This window comes from Symphalangus syndactylus, chromosome 3 (assembly GCF_028878055.3).
Source record: "Symphalangus syndactylus isolate Jambi chromosome 3, NHGRI_mSymSyn1-v2.1_pri, whole genome shotgun sequence".
In the NCBI taxonomy this organism is placed as follows: domain Eukaryota; kingdom Metazoa; phylum Chordata; class Mammalia; order Primates; family Hylobatidae; genus Symphalangus; species Symphalangus syndactylus.
Genome location: NC_072425.2, coordinates 96,760,085 through 96,781,523, shown reverse-complemented (window position 1 = coordinate 96,781,523; position 21,439 = coordinate 96,760,085).

Genomic DNA, 21,439 nt, shown 5'->3' with positions numbered 1-21,439 from the left:
TGCATTGGTGGTGGGAATATAAAATAGTGGCAGCTACTGTGGAAAACAGTTTGCCTCAAAAACAACATAGAGTGACCACATGATTCAACAATTTAACTTCTAGATATATACTCAAGATAACAAAGCAGGGATTCAAATAGACACTAGTACACAAATATTCACAGCAGCATTATTCACAATAGCCCAAAAGCGAAAACTATCCAAATGTCCATTTATAGGTGAATAAATAACATGTGATATACAATGGACTATTATTCAGTCATATGAAGAAATTAAATTCTGATACATGCTACAACATACATGAAACTTGAAAACATGGTAAGTGGAGTAAGTCAGACAAAAAATGAAAAGTATAGTATTATTCCATTTACTTAAGGTACCTAAACTAGGCAAACCAATGTCTGGGGAGACTGGGAAATCAGTAGTTACTGTTTAAGTGGTTCAGAGTTTCTGTTGGGAATGATGAAAAAGTTCTCCAAACAGATGGCAGTGATGGCTGTACAACACTGGGAATGTACTTAATGTCATTGACTTGTACACTTAAAATCGTTAAAGTGGTGAGTTTTATGTTATATATTTTACCACAATTTAAAAAAACCCTCAATTTTCTTCTCAATAAAATTAGAATTTTAATTTTATTAAAATAAAAATGTTTGATAACTACATTACATAAAGAGCATATATATATATATGTATTGCAAGACCTAGACATAGTGGCAAACATCTGTGATTTCACTGACTGGCATTACCATACTTTTGAGATCAGTATTCTGATTTCCATTTTGCTAAGCCCACCATCCCATCTGATTTGTTTCACTACATACAAGCTAATATAATTTGGATGTTTGTTGCCTCCAAATCTCATGTTGAAATGTGATTCCCAATGTTGGAGTTGGGCCTGGTGGGAGGTGTATGGGTCATGGGGGTGGATCCCTTGTGAATAGCTTGGTGCCATTCTCATGGTAATGAATGAGTTCTTACTTTGAGTTCACATGAGATCCCATTGTTGAAAAAGAGTGTGGCACCTCCCCTCTCTGTCTCTTACTCTGTCACCATCTGATACATCCAATCCTCCTTTGTGTTTTGACCCTCACCAGAAGCAGATGCTGCCACCACACTTCCTGTATGGCTTGCAGAACTATGAGCCAAAATAAGTCTCTTTAAAATAAATTATCCAGCCTCAGGTATTTCTTTACAGCAACACAAATGGACTGACACAGAAAATTTGTACTGAGAGTGGATGTTGCCGTAAAGGTACCTGAAAATTTAGAAGTGGCTTTGGAACTGGGTAACAGGCAGAAGTTGGAAGAGTTAGGAGGGCTAAGAAAAATATAGGAAGATAAGGGAAAGTTTGGAACGTCTTGAGACTTGTTAAATCGTTGTAACCAAAATGCTGATAGAAATATGAAGAGTGAAGTCCAGGCTGAGAACGTCTCAGATGGAAATGAGGAACTTATTGAGAACTGGAGCAAAGGTCACCCATGTTATGCCCTAGCAATGAACTTGGCTGCCTTTTGCCCATACCCTAGGAATCTGTGGAAGGCTGAACTTAAGAGTGATGACCTAGGAGAGGAGTCCCCAACCCATGGGCCATGGATAGGTACCTGTCTGTGGCCTGTTAGGAATCAGGCTGCAGAGCAGGAGGTGAGCAGCAGGTGAGCAAGCATTACCATCTGAGCTCTGCCTCCTGTCAAATCAGTGGTGGCATTAGATTCTCATAGTAATGTGAAACCCTATTGTGAACTCTGCATGCAAGGGATCTAGGTTGTGTACTTCTTATGAGAATCTAATGCCTGATCTGAGGTGGAACAGTTTTATCCAGAAACTATTCCCCCACCACCAGTTTGTGGAAAAATGTCTTCCACAAAACTGGTCCCTGGTGCTAAAAAGGCTGGGGACTGCTCTCTTAGGGTATCTGGCAGAAGAAATTTCTAAGCAGCAAAGCATTTCAGATGTGGCATGGCTGCTTCTAACAACCTATCTTTACATGTGAGAGCAAAAAAACAACTTAAAGTTGGAATTTTTAATTAAAAGGCACTAGCCGGGCGTGGTGGCTCATGCCTGTAATCCCAGCACTTTGGGAGGCTGAGGCGGGTGGATCACGAGGTCAGGAGTTTGAGACCAGACTGGCCAAGATAGTGAAACCCCATCTCTACTAAAAATACAAAAATTAGCCAGGTGCAGTGGCATGCACCTGTAATCCCAGCTACTCAGGGGGGTGAGGCAGGAGAATCTTGTGAATCAGGGAGGCAGAGATGGCAGTGAGCCAAGATTAATGTTTTCCCCATGTGCTGCCTCCTCTTCAAATACCTAGAATACTCTATCCTTATGAACCCAGGAGACAGATGTGATCACATAAAAAGTGAAAAAAAAGTAACTTCTTTTTAATGATTTTTGTATTTAAAAGCTAATGTCCTTTAGGGGAATAAAGCCAATTTTGGTTTAGAGTGGAATAAATCAGTGGCTCTCAAATGTAGTATGCTTTAGAATCACATGGATAGCTTGTTAAATCATGGATTATGCTATCTCTTCCCCCAATTTTAGAGTTTCTAATTAATAGGTGGGCGTATGGAATTTTTAACAAGTTCTGGGTGATCCCAATTTTGCTTGCACAGGAACTGTATTTTTTTAATTTAATGAATAAATATTTGAAAATCTTGTGTTTGAGGAGGGTCAAGGTTCTCTTCCTCACCTCTGCAATTTTATACTCCCCAGTACCTGATTGACAGAAAAAATTGCCCTAGCTGGGAGAGGGAAATGAGAGATAAAGTGATCAAAAGGAAGCAGCAAAACCCAATATTTGTGAGATCTGGGAGAAAAGTGCACTCTCTGCCTTCAGGGACATAGTGAGACCTAGACTGGCTGCATAATGAGTCCAGGCAGATGGTTTTAGGCACAGTCAGAGTGTAGGTCATGCCCTAGGGTAGCATGGAGAATGCAACGTGATTTCCATCACCCAGGGCTTACCATTGTGGGCTAAACTATTTGGATCGGAAAAGGCCAGGTCACCACCCACCAGGAAGATCTCCATGATGATATTCGAAAATTTTCTGTTATTCTGTAGATAACAGAAAAGACATTTGAGAACCAGGTAGTTCCTTCCTCTCCAATCCTTTAAAACTAGGTATGGATCCTGGAATTTAGAACTGACCTGGGAAAATGGGGAATCCAAGATTGACTGAGATTAGATTTTTACCACTCCAGTAGTGGATATGGGTTTAAGAACTAAAATAATTTTATAAAATTAAGTTTTATTTCTTACACAACTGAGAAGTAAATTGAGACCCACATCCACTACATCGTGATTATAATTTGAAGTAATGATGATGCACAATTGGTGTATTTCATGTCTCTGTTTTATTCTTTGACCAGTACTATTTTCTAAAATGATTACAGATTCATTAAAAGAAAAGAAATTAAATTTGAGATACTGAACTCTCCTCTTAAATGATGTTTAGATAAAAATGCTTCATTTCATATCTACCTTTGCTGATAATGTGTCCTTTCATTCACCTAATCTGTGAGCCTGTCTGCTACTCACATCTGAAATATTGTTTAGAATGAAAACAAAATAAGTCTAATGGAACAATACCACTCTTGCCTGCTATCTTAGCATTTGCCCAAGCTGCAGTGGTTTCATTTGTAGAAGGAAAATAAAGCAAACATCAGCTTGTCTGTGCCACATGAAATAATTTTAACCTGTGAGATTTTATGTAAGATTACTTTAACCTGTGATAATTTATGGAGAACATGTGTCTGTGTTTTGACTTCTACTTCTGGTTGTCTAGATTAAAGCCAAATTCACATCAACATATCTTTCATTTACTGCAAGATTTCAAGATAAGAGATGAAAAAAAGAATTTGGACTCTCTCTTTGATGACATGCAAATCAAAATGAGATATTCAGCAACTGACTCTAGAACCACAAAAATAGATAGAAAACAACAAAACAGCAAACCAATTCTAGGAGGAGACAAAGTATCAAACTAAAAGTTAATATAGAAATAATTAAGGCAGCCAGATGTGGTGGCTCACACCTGTAATCCCAGCAGTTTGGGAGGCTGAGGTGGGCGGATCACCTGAGGTTGGGAGTTCGAGACCAGCCTGACCAACATGGAGAAACCCCATCTCTACTAAAAGTACAAAATTAGCTGGGCGTGGTGGCACATGCCTGTAATCCCAGCTACTTGGGAGGCTGAGGCAGGAGAATCACTTGAACCTGGGAGGCAGAGGTTGTGGTGAGCTGAGGTAGCGCCATTGTACTCCAGCCTGGGCAACAAGAGCAAAACTCTGTTTCAAAAAAAAAAAAAAATTAAAAGAAAAGAAATAAGGCAAAACTGACATTTCTTTATTAATATAACACTGCACCATTAGTTTAAATTGATTTCATAGCAAGGGGTGTTACTAAGTTAGTCTTACAACAAACTAGAGAGAAAAATCAATTGTATCATCTAAGTTATTTTGAAATTTTAGAATTCAAAACAGAGGGCAAAGAAAACAAAACAAAAGCAAAATGAAATAAAAAACATTGCAACTCAGATTTTCACATTCTTTAAGTGTTAGCATCTGACACAGAAAAGCTTTTTTTACATGTATTGTGATGAAAAATTTAATTCACCTGTATGTTGGCTTATTTTAATTCATTTAATTGCAGTCAAGACACAGTTAGGTCCACATACTACGTAGTGATAAAACAAGGGAAGTTTGTTTGTGGCAAATCTCTTATTATGTAACTTTTATATATTACATGGCCAGAAATTCTCACCTTGATCCTCACTATTTTTTTGTTTCAGCAAAATATTAAAAAAAAAAAGTCATGAAAAACTTTATGTAATGTTTAATACGTTAAGACATATGATTTTAAAAAACTTTGTAATCAATATTGGTCACTATTGTCTGCCTCTGCCACATGCCACATCTCTCCTTAGCCTATTTATAGCCTTAGGATTTCTGTTTTTAGTTGGTGATGGTTGTGGTCATTGTCACTGTATGTGTGTGTGTGTGTGTCTGTGTGCATGTGTGTGTGTGCATGTGTGTGTAGTCTCATTTTGCTGTTATGTCCTCTGCCACTTTCTTTGCAAATGCAAAGAGGGTTAAAAATTAAGCTTAATGTGAAGCAAGTACTTGGCACCTGCTTTCAAAGAACTGTGAATCATAAATGGAAGACGGTTCATTCGGCTACCTCATATCTATATTTAAGACCAGCCTTAAAGAGCCACCTTACAGGGTGAGGTGGCTCATGCCTGTAATCCCAGCACTTTGTGAGGCCGAGGCGGGCGGATCACTAGGTCAGGAGTTCAAGATAAGCCTGGCCAGCATGGTGAAACCCCGTCTCTGCTAAAAATACAAAAAATTAGCCTGGCATGGTGACGTGTGCCTGTAGTCCCAGCTACTCAGGAGGCGGAGGTGGGAGAATTGCTTGAACCCGGCAGTGGGAGGTTGCAGTGAGCTGAGATCGCGCCGCTGCACTCCAGCCTGGGCGACAGAGCGAGACTCTGTCTCACAAAAAAACAAAAACAAAAAAACCCAGCCTGTGGATTATTTTAAATATTACACTTTTCTATCCTGGATTCTCTGTTTGCTTATTGTTTATATGTTCTGTTTGTCCATCGAATTTTCCTATTTCTTGAATCATTGTCAGCATATTATCCTTTAATTATTTTAACATAGTTTTTCTTAAGTTTTACAATGTATTTATAATGGCTACTTTGTAACTATTTTGTAGCAATCTTTGCTTAATCCAACATAGGATCCACTCAAAATCACTTTCTATTGACTAATTTATTCCATATGCTTTTCAAATATGCATTTCCACTCCTAAGTTTCTGGTCAAAGCGGGACAATTTTATGTGATATACTATAGTAAGACTGGATTTTGACTGCTTTTTCTAAAGGTTTTTGGATATTATTTTATTTTGTGATTTTGTTTGTGCCTGTACTTAAACTGTGGGATCTGTCTTGCCATGGTATTCAGCTATTTATATCTCTTTACAATATTTTTCTTCTTTTTTAATTCCTGATTTCCAGGGGTCATTTCCTTGTAGGCACTGCTGTGATGTGATTAACCAATGGTTTGGGCAGAACTTACAGTCAAATGCCTCAAACCTGTGAGGCTTCTATTTGACAATGTAATTGTGCATAGGTAAAAAAAAAAAAAAAAAAAAAAAAAAATTCAAGCAACTTTAAAGTCTATTTCAGCTTTTACTTTCTGCCAGGCCCTTGGATCTCTCCTGCAAATATGTGTAATTTCTGAGCCAGCCAGGAATGTGTGCTTACCTACTCTTTCTATGGCTTTCTTATTTACAGTGTGTCCCTGTTACATTTCTGGATCATGCATTGCTTGTCCCAACTGGGACAGTAACCTCATGGTTGCAAAGATATAGATTTTACTATTTGTTTCCTACTGGACTTGCTACTTTCACTGACAACACTACTAGACATTTGGTTTTACACTCTGCTCAAAGTTGGATTATACCTTCTGCCTGTGCTGTATGCTGCCCAGCAAGGATGGGACTGTAGATTCCCACTGTTATTAGCCAGAGATCTAGCAGCTTTGTATGTGTAAACACTTCTCAATGTGTGCTTTCCCATTGGTCAAACGCTAGAGCCCTGAAATTGATATTACATTTTTTCCCAGTTTTTCACTAGTTTTGGGGGAGAGGATTCCCTTACTTATGCTAATGTTACTAAAATTGTTGTTCCATTCTTTTATTTTTTTAAAGAACCTCTGTTTCAGAAATAATTTGAGATTTACAGGGCAGTTGCAAAGACAGCACAGACAGTTCTTGTGTATTTCTCACATTTCTTCCCCTGTGTAACATCTCATATAACCACAGAATTTAAAAATTAACATTTGTAGGATTTTTAGACTCTATTTGGATTTCAACAATTTTCCCACTGGTTTCCGTTTTCTGTTGCAGGATTGAATTCACAGTTCCATGTTGTATTTTGTTGTCATGTCTCCTTGGTTGGCAGTATATGAACGTATCTCAGTCATTTAAGACATTGACACTTTTGAAGAGTACAGGTCAGGTATTTTGCTGAATGTACCTTAACTGGGGTTTTCTTATGATTAGACTTGGGTTGTGGAATTTGGGGAAGAATATCACAGAGGCCAGGTGCCCTTCTCATCACATAGTACAGAGGTACATGATATCAACATGACTTATGACTGGTGATGTTCACCTTGATCTTTTGATTATAAGGCAGTGTCTGTCGGGTTTCTCTACTGTGAGCTTTACAATTTTCCCCCCTCCATACTTAGTTCATTAGAAGTAGGTTACTAAGTTCAGCCCACACTTAATGGAGAGAGAATTATGCTATACCACTTGGAGGGAGGAAGGAATATCAAAGTTTAAAGTTGTGTCAAAACCACATGGTAATGAATGAATGATTTGAGGGAGGTATTTGAGACTTTTCTGTAAATATCTGTTTCTCCTTAAAGTTTTATTCACTAATTTGTAGCATTAATCAGTGAATCTTCACTGCAATAATTATTACTGTGGTATTTAATGGTGATTTAAAACAAATTTACCAATTCTTTCTATATTTATTATTCGGATTTTTCTGTAGGCATTATTTTCCATTATTTTTGAAACCAATTTTTCTGCCTCATTTATTTCAAAACATAATTCCTCAGACTCACCATGAATTGTACAACACTGTGGCTTTAAACATACGTGCCATTGGAATAGTCTGGAATACCTTTCTCCTGTCTTGTTACCAAACACGTTTTACTGCAAGAATCAATGAAATGCTCTTACTAACGTCTAAAGTCTTGACTTACAATTTTTACCATCTTTAGGGAAATGATTATACTATGGATTTGTGTCTTCAAAAAAGATATATTGAAATGCCCAGTATTTCAGAATGATACCTTATTTGTAAATGAGGTCATTGCACATATAATTAGTTAAGATGAGGTCATACTCGGGTAGGGTGGTTCTGTTATCCAACAGTACTGGTATTTCTATGAGAAAAAGACACAGAGACACACAAGGGGAGAGCTCCATGTGACAACAGAGGCAGAGATTGGAGCTGCAAGCCAAGGAACATCAAGGATTGCCAAGAAACCATAAGGAACTAGGAAGAGACAAGGGAGATTTTTCTCCTGCAAGTTTCATAGGGAGTACGGTCCTGCTGATAGCTTGATTTTGGACTTCTAGTCTTCAGATCTGTGAGACAATAAATTTCTGTAATTTTAAATCACCTGGTTTGTGTTACTTTGTTACAGCAGCCCTGTGAATCTAATACAGTTTACAAAACAACACAGTTTAGACCAATATGTGAAATATTAAGTTAAACTTGTCACAGCCTCAGAATGGGTAACTCTAAAATTAAAATCGATTGAATGCCCTTTTTAAATTTTAGAAACTCAGAGAAACGCTGACTTGTTCTTTGTCATAGAATTTTATTTAAAAAATTAGTCCCCAAGTTCAGAAAATTTGTAGTATATTTATGTGATGTCAGTGAGAACACATATCATTTTAATAGATATGTAGATGTTGACATCATTGTAAAGAAATAATTTAACTGGAAAGTGAAAAAGTTAATCAGTATGCCTTTGAAAACAGAAAGATCATAGGAACTAGCTTGTTTTAATATTTACATATTTTTGAAACTAGGGAAAGACAAAAAAATTATAGAGTGCATGGTTTGAAAGATGGATTTGGAAATTATTCTATTACTAATTAAACTTACTAGTTATTAAGTAATTCTATTACTAAATTACACATTCTTTAATGTAACTAACATTCATTAATTATCCAATATGTACCAGGCACAGTGCAAGGTGCTGGAAATATAAATATCCACAAAATAAATTCATTTTCTTTATTTAATAATTAAAAAGCAACTCAAAGAGAGGGAAAGGCAGAATAACAACAAAGTCATTCATGTTTACCCTCATGTGATTGTTGAATTACTGTATACTCTTTATTTCAGCTGACATTAAAAAATTGCATTTTATGGAAACTCATGAACGTTTATGTGCATAAGGGAAGTTAAGAAAATAAGAATGATTTATGATTAAATAATGGTTTAGATTTATTTCAGATTAGATCATTCAGATGTCAATAACGGTATTTAAGTACATTATAAGCAATGGTGTGAAAATACATAAGGTAAAAAGTTTCCGACTAATGCAGAATTCATTCAGACTACATAGGAGGAAGCATGACAGGAAAGAGAATATACGCCGTGGAGAAAAATGATGCAGGGAGGGAAGAGAGAGGGTGACCAAGAGTGGACGAAATTAAAGTTTGTGAGGCAGGAGCATGTTTACTCTTTTAGAGGAATTGCAAGGAGGCCAGTGAAGCTAAAACAGAGTAATAAGCAAGAATGAAACATGTTGATTAAGTCAGTGAATGGCTGGATTATGCAGGACCTTATTGACCATTATAAGGATGTTTGCTTTATTCTGAGACACAGAAAAGTCACTGAAAAAATTTGAGGAGAAAAAATGATCTGATAATCACAGAAGTGATAATACATGTAAACACTAGAAAGAGACTGCTTTTCTGCAGGCATTAAGGCCAGGGAGAGAAACCCAAGAAGAAGTGAGCATTAGTTGTACCTCTGTGTAAGTGACTTTGTTTTCTTCCTTGGTATGTTTAAAACCTTTCATGAAATGCACTTTTTTCCCTGTTGCTAAATCACAGAGTTGGGCTCTGCTACCCTGAGACTATGTTTAAACTTGATTATAAGGCATTAGTAGATATGACGGCTGTAATAACATCCTATCACCATTAAACATAAAAGCTGATGATAATTACCAGCCCATCTTGACATATATCATTTTCTGAAAAACATGTTTTTGTTGCTTGCTGCTTCAGGAAAGTAAACATATTAGACTTTGGACGTCATCACCAGGGTATTATTTTTGGATAGTTTTAAATATTTTATGCTCTATGATTGATAAAGAAACTGTGCATTACATTCTATATGTAAATAAGTATAATCTAGAAAATACTTTTTAGAAACGGCTAAACTTGACTGTGTCAATTTCTGTCTTGTTTCTATCATGTGAAACATCTAAACCACCAGTAGTGATCTAACATATAAAATAAGACATTGAGCCTAATGATATTTTGTTACATTTTCAAATGTGTCATTTTCATTGCTATATCACATTGTACAGTGAACAATAGTGGTAGAATTTCAGATGTTTATGAATACATGTAAAAGATGGCTCATGGAAATCAGAATGAAAATAGGTTATGATGCAGGACTCTTGTAGGCTCAGAGACAAAACACCTCCAAACTCAAAAACATTCCACACATTTTTGACCACTTTAAGTAAATTTTCTTTGCCAAAACACATAGGGAATAATAAGTAAACAGAAGATGAGGAATTATTTCAAATAAGAAGCTCTTAGGTTCTTAGACATTGGATGCATGAAAAGCAATTAGAACTCTTAGATATACAGAACCCACGCTATAAATGTAAAATATTCCTCCTATCCTCATCCTTTACCCATGTCAGGTATCATTAAAATACCAACATTATTTTCTTCATAGTTGGAAATAGCCTCAAAACCTTTCTTACAGATTACAGTGACGTAGGATTGAAACTTCGTGTTATCCTTGAGCTAGAGCCCTATTTCTCAACACCGACACTACTGACAATGTGAACCAGATAATTCTTTGTTTTACAGGGCTGTGCTGTGCATTGTGGGGTATTTAACAGCATCCCTGGCCTCCACCCACTAGAGGCCAGTAGCAGCTACTCTGTTTATCCCTACCCCCAAGTCGTGACAAAGAAAATGTCCCCAGACAATATTGCCGTTGGTTGACAACCACTTCCCTAAAGATAGATATACCTAGTAAATAAAGGACTTTAAGATAAAGCATAGAAGAAAAATTCTTAAACTTAGCTTGCTATGGTATTAGAAATGCCATAATCACCTTCTCTGTGACTATTCTTCCGTCTAGCATGTTCCACATGGTAACTTCTGGCTCTCATCCTGGTTTTTAAAATTTCATGTCCAGGCATCATCTGTCTCACAGCTTTTGCCTAGGAGATCCTGATGAGGTACTGAAAAGATATTTGGATATTAAAAACAATTGTCACTTTAACATCAGTCTCAGGCTGATGTTATTTACTTATTTAATGAATGAGTTTCTGCGTTGGGTGATGGTATATAATTTTATATAGATCCTCATATATGTTTATTTGTTTATACATATACACATATAAAATCTATCTGTATGAATAGACCTATATAAATAGTTTTTTTTTGTTGACTGACTTGATTCTTAAACTCCCATATGTAGTTTTTAATTGTGATGTTTTGTAAAAGAAAAATTCAATGGATGGTAACAGTATTTGTTTTAGAATATGCTGAAAGCCAAATGAAGGGGAGAGAGTGAAGTCTCTGTAAGTAATATTGCATTTTGTTTTGCCGTTTCCCTCTGTTTAGGAGCATCTATTGCTTTTAGAAAGCTAATGTTTAGTAAAGGAACTCTAAGAACACGAATTAGGTAGAATGATTATTTATTCTCTTTTTAATAGCCACATGATTTTCCCACACATACAGCTTCTTACACCGTCAATGGGAGTTCTATGCCAAGGACAGAGTGACAACAATTGGAAGGAAAATTGAAATTTACTTTTGTTGTTTAGATTATTTTGGTAACCATGGTAATGGAAGACCAATCTAGCACTTTAACACTCAAAAACAAATTTGGGATAAGTTTTATTTATTGAGATAAATATTATGTTACATTGGGAATACTGGTATTTTGTGGCTGAACATTTTGGGCTTTAACAGATGGAAAATTTATTTTTTCACCTTTCTCTTTCCAAAACTATAGGCAGCAGCATCAAGAAAAGGTAAAAGACTTTTAGATAATGCATTTAGTAAAAAAATAAAATAAAAATAAAAATAAGTATTACAGAGAGATAGCAAAAATATATTGATAACACAAGTATATAGAATTCAATCAAATTTGTTTCTGAACTTCCTGGTAATTAGGGTATAAACACATAAAGTTATTTAATTGAAAATTGTGAGGATCATTATGGAGAATAATACTGTGAAAATAACTGACTTTCATGATTATCTGATTTTTTTAAAGTTATTTTTCTCTCATCAAAAGCCATGCTATAAGGATAAGTATAAGCTTATTGATAGCTTCTGTTGCCCTGGAATAGTATTAAAATTGGACATACAAAGATATTTTTTATTTTACTTAATTGTACATTAGTGTCACCAAAATATTTGATAAAAGTGTTTTGCCAATATATTTTTTAAACACTTAACATCAAGGGATTCTATGTTTTACTTACATGGAGCAGTCAATTCAGAGATTCTTTTCACAAGGAAATTTTGGCTCCAGATCTTCTATTCTTTCTTTGTTTCTTTCTTTCTTTCTTTTTTTTTTTTTTTTTTTGAGACACGGTCTTGCTTTGTCACCCACTGGAGTGCAGTGGCATAATCTTGGCTCACTGCAACCTCTGCCTCCCCGGTTCAAGCAGTCCTTGTGCCTCAGCTTTCCAAGTAGTTGGAATTACAGGCACATGCCACCAGGCCTGGCTAATTTTTGTATTTTTAGTAGAGACGGGGTTTCACCATGTTGACCAGGCTGGTCTTGAACTCCTGACTTTAAGTGATCCACCCACCTAGGTCTCCCAAAGTGATGGGATTATAGGTGTGAGCCACCCCGCCTAGCCAGAGTCTTCTATTCTTTAAATAAGGTTGCCTCCTGGTAACTTGTCTGGGCCTAAAAGCCAGGAGGTTACAGATTGTATAGTTATACTATACAATACCTGGCTTTCAAAATCTTTAGATTCAAGTCAATATACATTTTAAAAAAAAAAACCCTTAAATTGTTTTTAAATTACTTTTCTCAATGACTATTTCAGTTTACTCTCAGGAAAACCCTGTGAGACAACACAGATATTTTCTTCTTTCTTTAAAATAAAAAAATACTGAGGTATACAAAATGAAATATGATATAGTAGCATAAATGAAGCTAAATCTCAGGGGTTCTAGCTTTCAGTCCTTTTTCTGTATATGATTGAGCGTTTGCTCTCTCTCTACACACAAACATAGACACACATATGCTCATATATGATACACATACATATATGTTTTTATTTAGACAAAAATTTAGGGGCTATCCTTTTTAGTTCCTTTTCTATTTTGACTTTGGTTTAATGGGTGGATATTACATTGAAATTTTTTTAAAAACATGTTCAGAGCTGCCAGTTTCTTTTTGTAAAGAAATTATAGAACAATTTGATGTGTGATCTGTGTTCGATATTTAGGGCCCAAGGATCAGAAAGAAGAGTGTTATCCTAACATATATAGTTATGTTGACCCCATGTCCTAGTTTGCTTGGAATAGTATGAATTTATGCCTGTAGTCCTGAGATAATTATTAATAGCATTTCTTCAACTTTCAAAAGTGTCTCAGTTTGAGGATAATGTATGGTTATTTTACAACCCTTCTCAAAATCTCTGGAGAAAAAGGAGCATTGAAAATAAGTATAAATATAAATTTAATCGATTCAAAAGTGAAACAGATGACTAAACTGTTCTTTAGGGCCCAGAGGTCAACTAGAGAACATGGCCTGGAATGGAACTGCTGAAAAGCAACAGTTATTCCAATGTATTGTGCTATTGTAAATGAAAAATAAAAGCTGAAAACAATGTCAGTCTTTATGTGGAGGCAGAAATGCCATAATCACCTTCTCTGTGGCTATTCTTCCTTCTAGCATGTTCAGCATGGTAACTTCTGGCTGTCATCCTGGACAAAAACAAGTAATATAAACACTGTTTCACTTTTTAGTTTAGTTCAGTTCCTAGAACTAGTAATGCTTTAAAGGGGTGAGGTGCCACTTTTACTCTAGGAAATACAATGTTGCGAATATTAATTTTTAAAAAATAAATGAGGAAGAAAATAACATCACAAATGCTACTCAAAAATCTTTTATACCATGCAACAGTTCTGGTAGTCATAATGACATCATGTGATTGACATTATAATAACTTAAATTCAATCACATACAAAAACTCTACATAAGGCCTCCCAATTTTATGTTATTGTCACAATTTATATCTATTAATATTGTGTATCTTTTAACATCTTTTTAGTTACAACTACTTTGAATACATTTGTCCTTTTTCATGCTAGAGTTAAAAGTGATTACGGGCCAGCCAGTATTCCAGTTACAATACCTCAGTTTTCTCCAAATGTTAACATTGTACCTAGCTTCAATACAGTGATCCAAACCAGGAAAATAGTTTTCTGACTGTATTAGTCGCCTAGGGCTGCTTTAATAGGTCTTGCAAAAGTACACATATACTTGTCTTATGACTCAGCAATTCCACCCTTAGTATTTACCCCAAAATGATAAGCAATTCGGAAAATATGCTTCAGTTTACATATTTAGACAAAAACTAAGTAAAGTTATATGAACTCATGTCAGCTCACATAGATAAAGCAGCTTATTAAGTGTATTAGATTCCTGGCGGTAGAACACTTCAGATTTTAGAAACGATATATTGCACAGTATAATAATGTAAGAAAGTCAATATGGAGTCTCACTGATCTATTTGACCCTTCTTTTTTACCCTACCATATTCTTTATTTAATATTTTAAAATATAATTTTAATTTTTGTCACAAAATATTTCAAATATGTAAAAAAGTACAGAGAAGAATATGACACATTTCCATTTTATCTAGATTTGATGAGTAATATTATTTTGGCATACTTGCTTATTTTGCTATTACTTTTTAAAGACATTAAATGTTTTAGAGAGACCCAAGACACCAGGTCCTCTCCCATTCCCCTGTTTTCTGCCAGGTAACACACATCTAGAGATGGTAGCTATATTTTTTCCTGCATATTTTCTGGAAAACATAATTGCATTTTATTAAATATACTTCATTTTATTTAATATGTGTACCATGATAATATATCTTATTGTCTATGTCTTTAGTATTTGTGTTATTTGCATCTCTTTTAATCTGTTTTATTCATTCACTTTTTTCAAGAAGCATTTGTGTTGATATATGCAGATCTAGTCACTCATTGTTATTGTCATTTCTGAAATGGAATACTGCAGAGTATGATCTCATTATTTAAATACACTACTGTTTATTCATCTAATCTATTGATGGGCATTTATTTTTGTTTCATCTTTTTTGTTTTTGCTATTACAAACAAATCCTTGAAAAATATATTTGTACTTGTCTCCTTGAGTATTTCTGGTGTGTATAGGATTTATGCATGGAAGAGGAATTATTTTCATTACAGACTTTCCTCAATTTATGATGGGGTTACATCCCAATAAACCCAATGTAAATTGAAAATATCATAAATTGAAAATGCATTTAATACATTTGATCATCATAGCTTAGCTTAGTCTACCATAAACATGTTTGGAATACTTACATTAATGCACATTTGGGCAAAATTGTATCCAAAAAATGCTGGCAACATAGTGCACTGTAGAGTATAGGTTGTTATCCTAGTAGAGATCATGTGAACGACTGGGAGCTGTAGCTCACTGCTATTGCCTAGAACCTCATGAGTGTATCAGACTACATACCTCTAGCCTGAGAAAATATCATAATTTGAAATTTGAAGTATGGTTTATACTGAATGTGTATCACTTTTGTACTGTTGTCAAATAAAAAAATCATTAGTCACATCATCATAAGTCATAGACCGTCTGTGTTATTCTTGAAACTCTACTACTTCAAGCTACAGCTTAGATAAGAACACATCATTCTTTAAAGTCTAAGGGACGAAAGTCAGAGTCTCATTGAATCTTCTCCTTACCAACAAGGAGTACTATCAAAACTTCAAGTTTTGGTTGAGCACAGTGGCTCACGCCTGTAATCTCAGCTCTTTGGGAGGACGAGGTGGGAGGATCATGGGGTCAGGAGATGGAGATCATCCTGGGTAACATGGTTTCACCCTGTCTCCACTAAAAATACAAAAAAATTAGCCGGGCGTGGTGGTGGGTGCCTGTAGTCCCAGCTACTCGGGAGACGGAGGCAGGAGAATGGCGTGAACCTGGGAGGTGGAGCTTGCAGTGAGCCGAGATCGCGCCACTGCACTCCAGCCTGGGGGACAGAGCGAGACTCCGTCTCAAAAAAACAAATTTCAAGTTTCTTGCTAATTAGATATGAAGTGGTATCATATTTGCTTCAAATTGCATGTTCTTGAATACTAGTGAAGTGAATTATTTTATCATATGTTTCTTGGTCTTTTGGATTTTCTCCTTTGTAAATTGGCTGTTTTTAATATTCTGCCCATTTAAGAAATAGGTTTTTATCTTTTTCTTATTGGTTTGTAGGGGTTCTTTATAGTTGAGATGGTAATTCTTTGCAGAATATTTGCATTGTAGACATCACCCATTGGTTGCTTGTGTTTAATTTTGTGTATGGTGAATTTTGTCACGCTGAACATATAAATACTTACATAGCGAATTCAAAATCTTTTCAATTCTTTGATTTTGTGCACATTTTATTTTTAAATTTAATGTTTTTTCATGTTCTGAATTCTAATCCTTCTGAAACTTATTTCTTTAAGTAACACAGTATCTGATTTTTTTTCTATATTGATAGACAATCTTTAATCTCTCTTCAATTCACATTTGTCATTTCTCAATTTCATTTATATCTAGAATTTGATTTCAGTGCTTGCTGCTTTCTTCCAATGACCTGTATATTCCCTTGTTTCAATACTATATTTTATACAAAATTTCTATGAGATTGCAGGAAGAAGAGGGTAGTTATTAACTGCCATGTTTCTGAAGTTGAAATCCAGTCATTTGCATTTCTTAAACAAATGTTCTTATTATTTCTAATTGCAAAGCAAAGGAGATTTTAAAGGAAGGACCTAGAAATCAGCTGTGTTACGGGGAGAGGAGTATCTTGTTCTTGAAAATTATTTGCCCCTAGAATGTAATTTGATAATGTATTTTGAGTAGAAGAATCATATGCCACTGATGTTGGTATAACTTTTCTTGTCTTTAGGTAAATCCTTTTAGGTAAATTCTGTGTTTCTCCACTCAGCAGCCATATACAGTCATTAGGTTTACAGGGACACCCCTGTGTTTTTCACAGAAACCATTTCAATATAGTCTTGTGTTTTCTGTGTCTCATTTATGTGTGTCTATGCATGTATTCTTTTCCTGTTTCTCTTAAAACTATCTTGAATATGAATAAAAAGCCCCAAGATTTTTCACACCCTTGATTTTTTTCCTTAAAAAAATGACAAACTTATGGATGACAAACTCTAACTGCTCCTACAAAACTTAGATTGTTACCTGGTGAATGAAAAAATAAGTGCTGGCCATTTTCTAAGTGTTCTTTGTTTTTTTTTTGATTATTTTTTGAGACGGAGTCTTGCTCTGTTGCCCAGGCTGAAGTGCAGTGGTGCAGTCTTGGCTCACTGCAACTTCCACCTCCCGGGTTCAAATGATTCTCTGGCCTCAGTCCCTGAATAGCTGGGACTACAGGTGCGTGCCACCACACCTGGCTAATTTTTGTATTTTTAGTAGAGATAGGGTTTCTCCATGTCAGCCAGGCTGGTCTTGAACTCCTGACCTCAGGTGATCACCTGCCTCAGTCTCCCAAAGTGCTGGGATAACTGGCATGAGCCACTGTACCCAGCCACACTAAGTGTTCTTGAAGTTAAATCACCAACTAACTACCATGAAAACCTGGGGCTTGAAAAAAAATTTATTAGAATTTAACAAAATAATGTGCATATGAAAAATCTCCATCTTAGAGACATCTTTAATTTTGTCCTTTATGGTAACTTAGATCTCATTTACCTGTGTAACAGTTAGGTGCATTAGAGCCTGTAATAAAACTTTAAGCCAGTGTTTTTGTCTGTTATTCTTTATTTATTTCTTTATTTTTACTATTTGTTTCTAATGCGAAAATGTGTTAAAAAAGTTAAAATGCACCATCCTGGTATTCGCAAGTGATATTATCACTAAGTTATCTATGATTTGTGATCTGGGTGTTCCTTCTGTTGTAGTTGTTGTTTAAAGGTAAGAGAAGCTACAAAACTTATCTTGATTTTAAGAAAAATTTACCCACCTGCCGACTACACTATTCAAATCTTTCAATTTTAAATAATAGAAAACAAAAAAAGGAACAGGAGTAAAGCATTCCTGGTTCCGTTACCTCCTTCTTTCCCAAATGTTCACATTGTACATAGCTTCAGTACAGTTACCCAAACCAGGATAACTGACTGTAATAGTTGCCTAAAGCTGCCTTACTAGGTCTTGCAAAAATCCACATATAATTATCTTAGGACTCAGCAATTCTACCTTTAGTATTTACCCCAAAATAATAAAAACTTATAAGTACACAGATACTTAATAATGGATGTTCACAGAAGTCATATTCATAATAGCTGAAACCTGGAAACAACCCAAAAGTACCTCAATAGGTGACCTTGAAAAATTGTGGTATATTCATCAATGGAATTCTATTCAAAATAAATAGGAGTGAACTATTGATATTTACAACAGAGAGGAAGCATGCAGTATGATGTGTAAATGGAATTCATTTTTCAGTGTGATCCTCTGATAATGTCTTCCTTCTGTTGTCAAATATTCTCATGATAGGAAAACTGGTACACTTTAAAGGATACTGACATTATAGAGGTAGAACCGTATTTTTTCACGTTATTCTTCTCTAGTGTTTATATATAACTCCTACTTTCAGAGCAAGGCCAATATTAAATGTAGTGTTGCTCTACATTCATTACCATGACACAGTACCCTACATCTGTGTTTAACTGCCTTTTCTCCTTTTGAGAGTAGCAATTTGGATAGTTGCACTGCCAGCCAAATGCCTGTTACCTCCGCCTACTTTGAAAAAACAAACAAGCAGGAAAAACAGACTATAAATAGAAGTGTATATCAATGTTATAAAAAGTGCAATGGAACTGGCATTCTCTAGGGTTGTGAACAAATGCTTGATTTATATAAAAATACGATGCTCTAGATAGTTTCCAACTTATTATGCAAAACTCCGATTAGTTGTTCTTTTCCTTCTTCAGTGTTGCTTCAGATTTCTGCTTCCTATTCTTTCTCATTTATGCCTGCTGCTTCCTGAGGCTATTCCTTTTCCACCTTCCTGATCCATAATACTGATCTCAGGTATCATCATCGTCTGCTACACTCTTACCCCGAGTCAGCTATGAAAGAGCTGGATTACCATCGTGTAGTAAAATATATTAACAAATACTTGTGAATGTTAAGTCATATCTAGTTTTCTCTACCTATGGTAGGGGCTATTAAATTTCCATAGAGCCCTGTTCTGATCCCTAGAACCAAGCCTAATTTTAGGCGGGAGAGAACCAGTAGGCTGGAACTTACAAACTCACTGTATGCTAATCTGCTAGCAGTACTACTGTTGCTTTTAGTGTTGCTGCTGGAACCTTATTGATGCTACTAAATAAAATCTTAGCCTCCTGATGCAGCTGAATCAGCAAAAATTCTAAAGCCAACAGTCACCTGCAGTTGTTACTAGACCCACATTTGCCCACAGTAGTCCACAGTCATCTGTCATTGCTGTTGCTTGTGCTGCAAGGCTATGAAAAGCAGAACAAAAATATCCTTTCTGTCTGTCTTTCTACTTCCTGTCAGAGCGGCCGCTTGTAGAAACTAACCAAGAGTTACCCAGCAAATGGGAAATGTAGTGTGTACCTTTCTAGCCTTACAGGAAGCACAGGATAGAAATAAAGCTGAGAATCAAGGGGCAGCTAACTCATACAGTACATAACTGTGTCAATCCAACAATTTCCTATATTTAGGTTCATTTTGATAGGAATGTTTTTCGTTTTCATTTTTCCTTACACAACATAGATCCTGGATATTATTTAGAAGATAGGCTGTTTATTGAGATGCTGTTGAGTAGGCAAAATACTAAACTCCGCAGGTCTCATCAATACAATAATCTGATACTAAATGCAATAAATAATCCCAGATACCTAACCTTGAGTGAGAAGGCTGAAACTGGCTTTTGCAATATTTATGTAAAGTAATTTGGTCGTCCAAGGGATTTTCAGGTAGTCTGTATTTTCAGTTCTCTTTGTAAACTGGAATTATCTAGAATAATAATTTGAAACAAAACATTGAAAGCACCCATCAAATCTGCTGTGATGTCTAGGCTAATGTGTGAAGAATAATTGTGTGTGTGTGTGTGTGTGTGTGTGTGTGTGTGTGTGTGTGTATTAGAGAGAGACTAAAAAGAAAAGCAGAGGACCTATAATTGATAATATGTTCAAACTCTAATCGAGACAATAAAAGAAGTTTATATTACAGCTAAGATACAGTTTAGCTAGAATATCAGGTCATTGTTTCTTTCACGTTAATTGTGGGAAGCTGTCAGTGAAATGTAGTGATCAAACCCTGCTCAATAATCAGGTAATCCCAGTGCAACAGTAGCAGAGAATGTGGTCAAGCAGTTTTATCTTGTTTCTATAACCAAATCTCTGCTTTACTGGGATTGAGATTGTTAGAATCTGCTAGCAGGCTATTTTCAGTCTTTTCCAAATTATTCTTTCTTCTGAGGGAAAAAAAGTCTATTTTATAAAATCCTTAATGTCATTACCATTGTGATCATATAAGTATTGCTTCAACTATTGTATCAGTTTCCTCCTAAATGATACCCAAGATTTTAATGCATCCTTTATTATTCATAAAGACTTGAACCTGTTAGATTATTTGCTTGTCAGTTTAGTAAACATAAATATAATGTGGAAATTAGACATCAAAATTTGCACTGGCCTTAACAGTCGTGAAATCTTTCCCAGTTAAACCTGAACAGGGCTTGATTAAACGAAAGTGAGGTTCATTAGAACCAAGAAGGACAATTATCATTAGCTTCCAAGAAACTAACTTGGTTATTGTCTTCATTTCCAGGGAGTTTCCTGGTCTGGTTTTTGGAGAGGATTTGATCTTCCGCTTATAGATAAAAGCTTGTTAGTCACTGAAAAGGAAGAACTGACGAGCATGGAAAGATGGACAGGTTTATGAGATGTGAAAAGGGCAGGAGTTTGTGCAGAGGCAAACTGCTTCCAGTCCAAGAAAACAAAAAAAGTCATATTTTGTCTCACTTCCTTTTTCTTCATCCCCTTGCTTCTTGTAGTATGACATTATTGGTTAAAAATACAGAAATCCAAAGACCTAAATTTACATCTTCTATAATGGTTTGTAAACTTAGAAAATGAATTCTTCTCTCCATGCATGAGAACTTTATAAAATGCAGACATCATAGCACCTACCTCATAGATTTTTTTATGAAAGTTAAGGCAAAATGTAAGCATTCTATAAATATCAGCTCTTACTTCCTTTTTTGTCCTTTCTCTTTCACTTTGCTCAGCTGTTATTGTTTTCCTATCAATTTGTGCTCCCTGGTTTTACTCATTGCAGTTTTCTTCTATTTCTTTCTCTG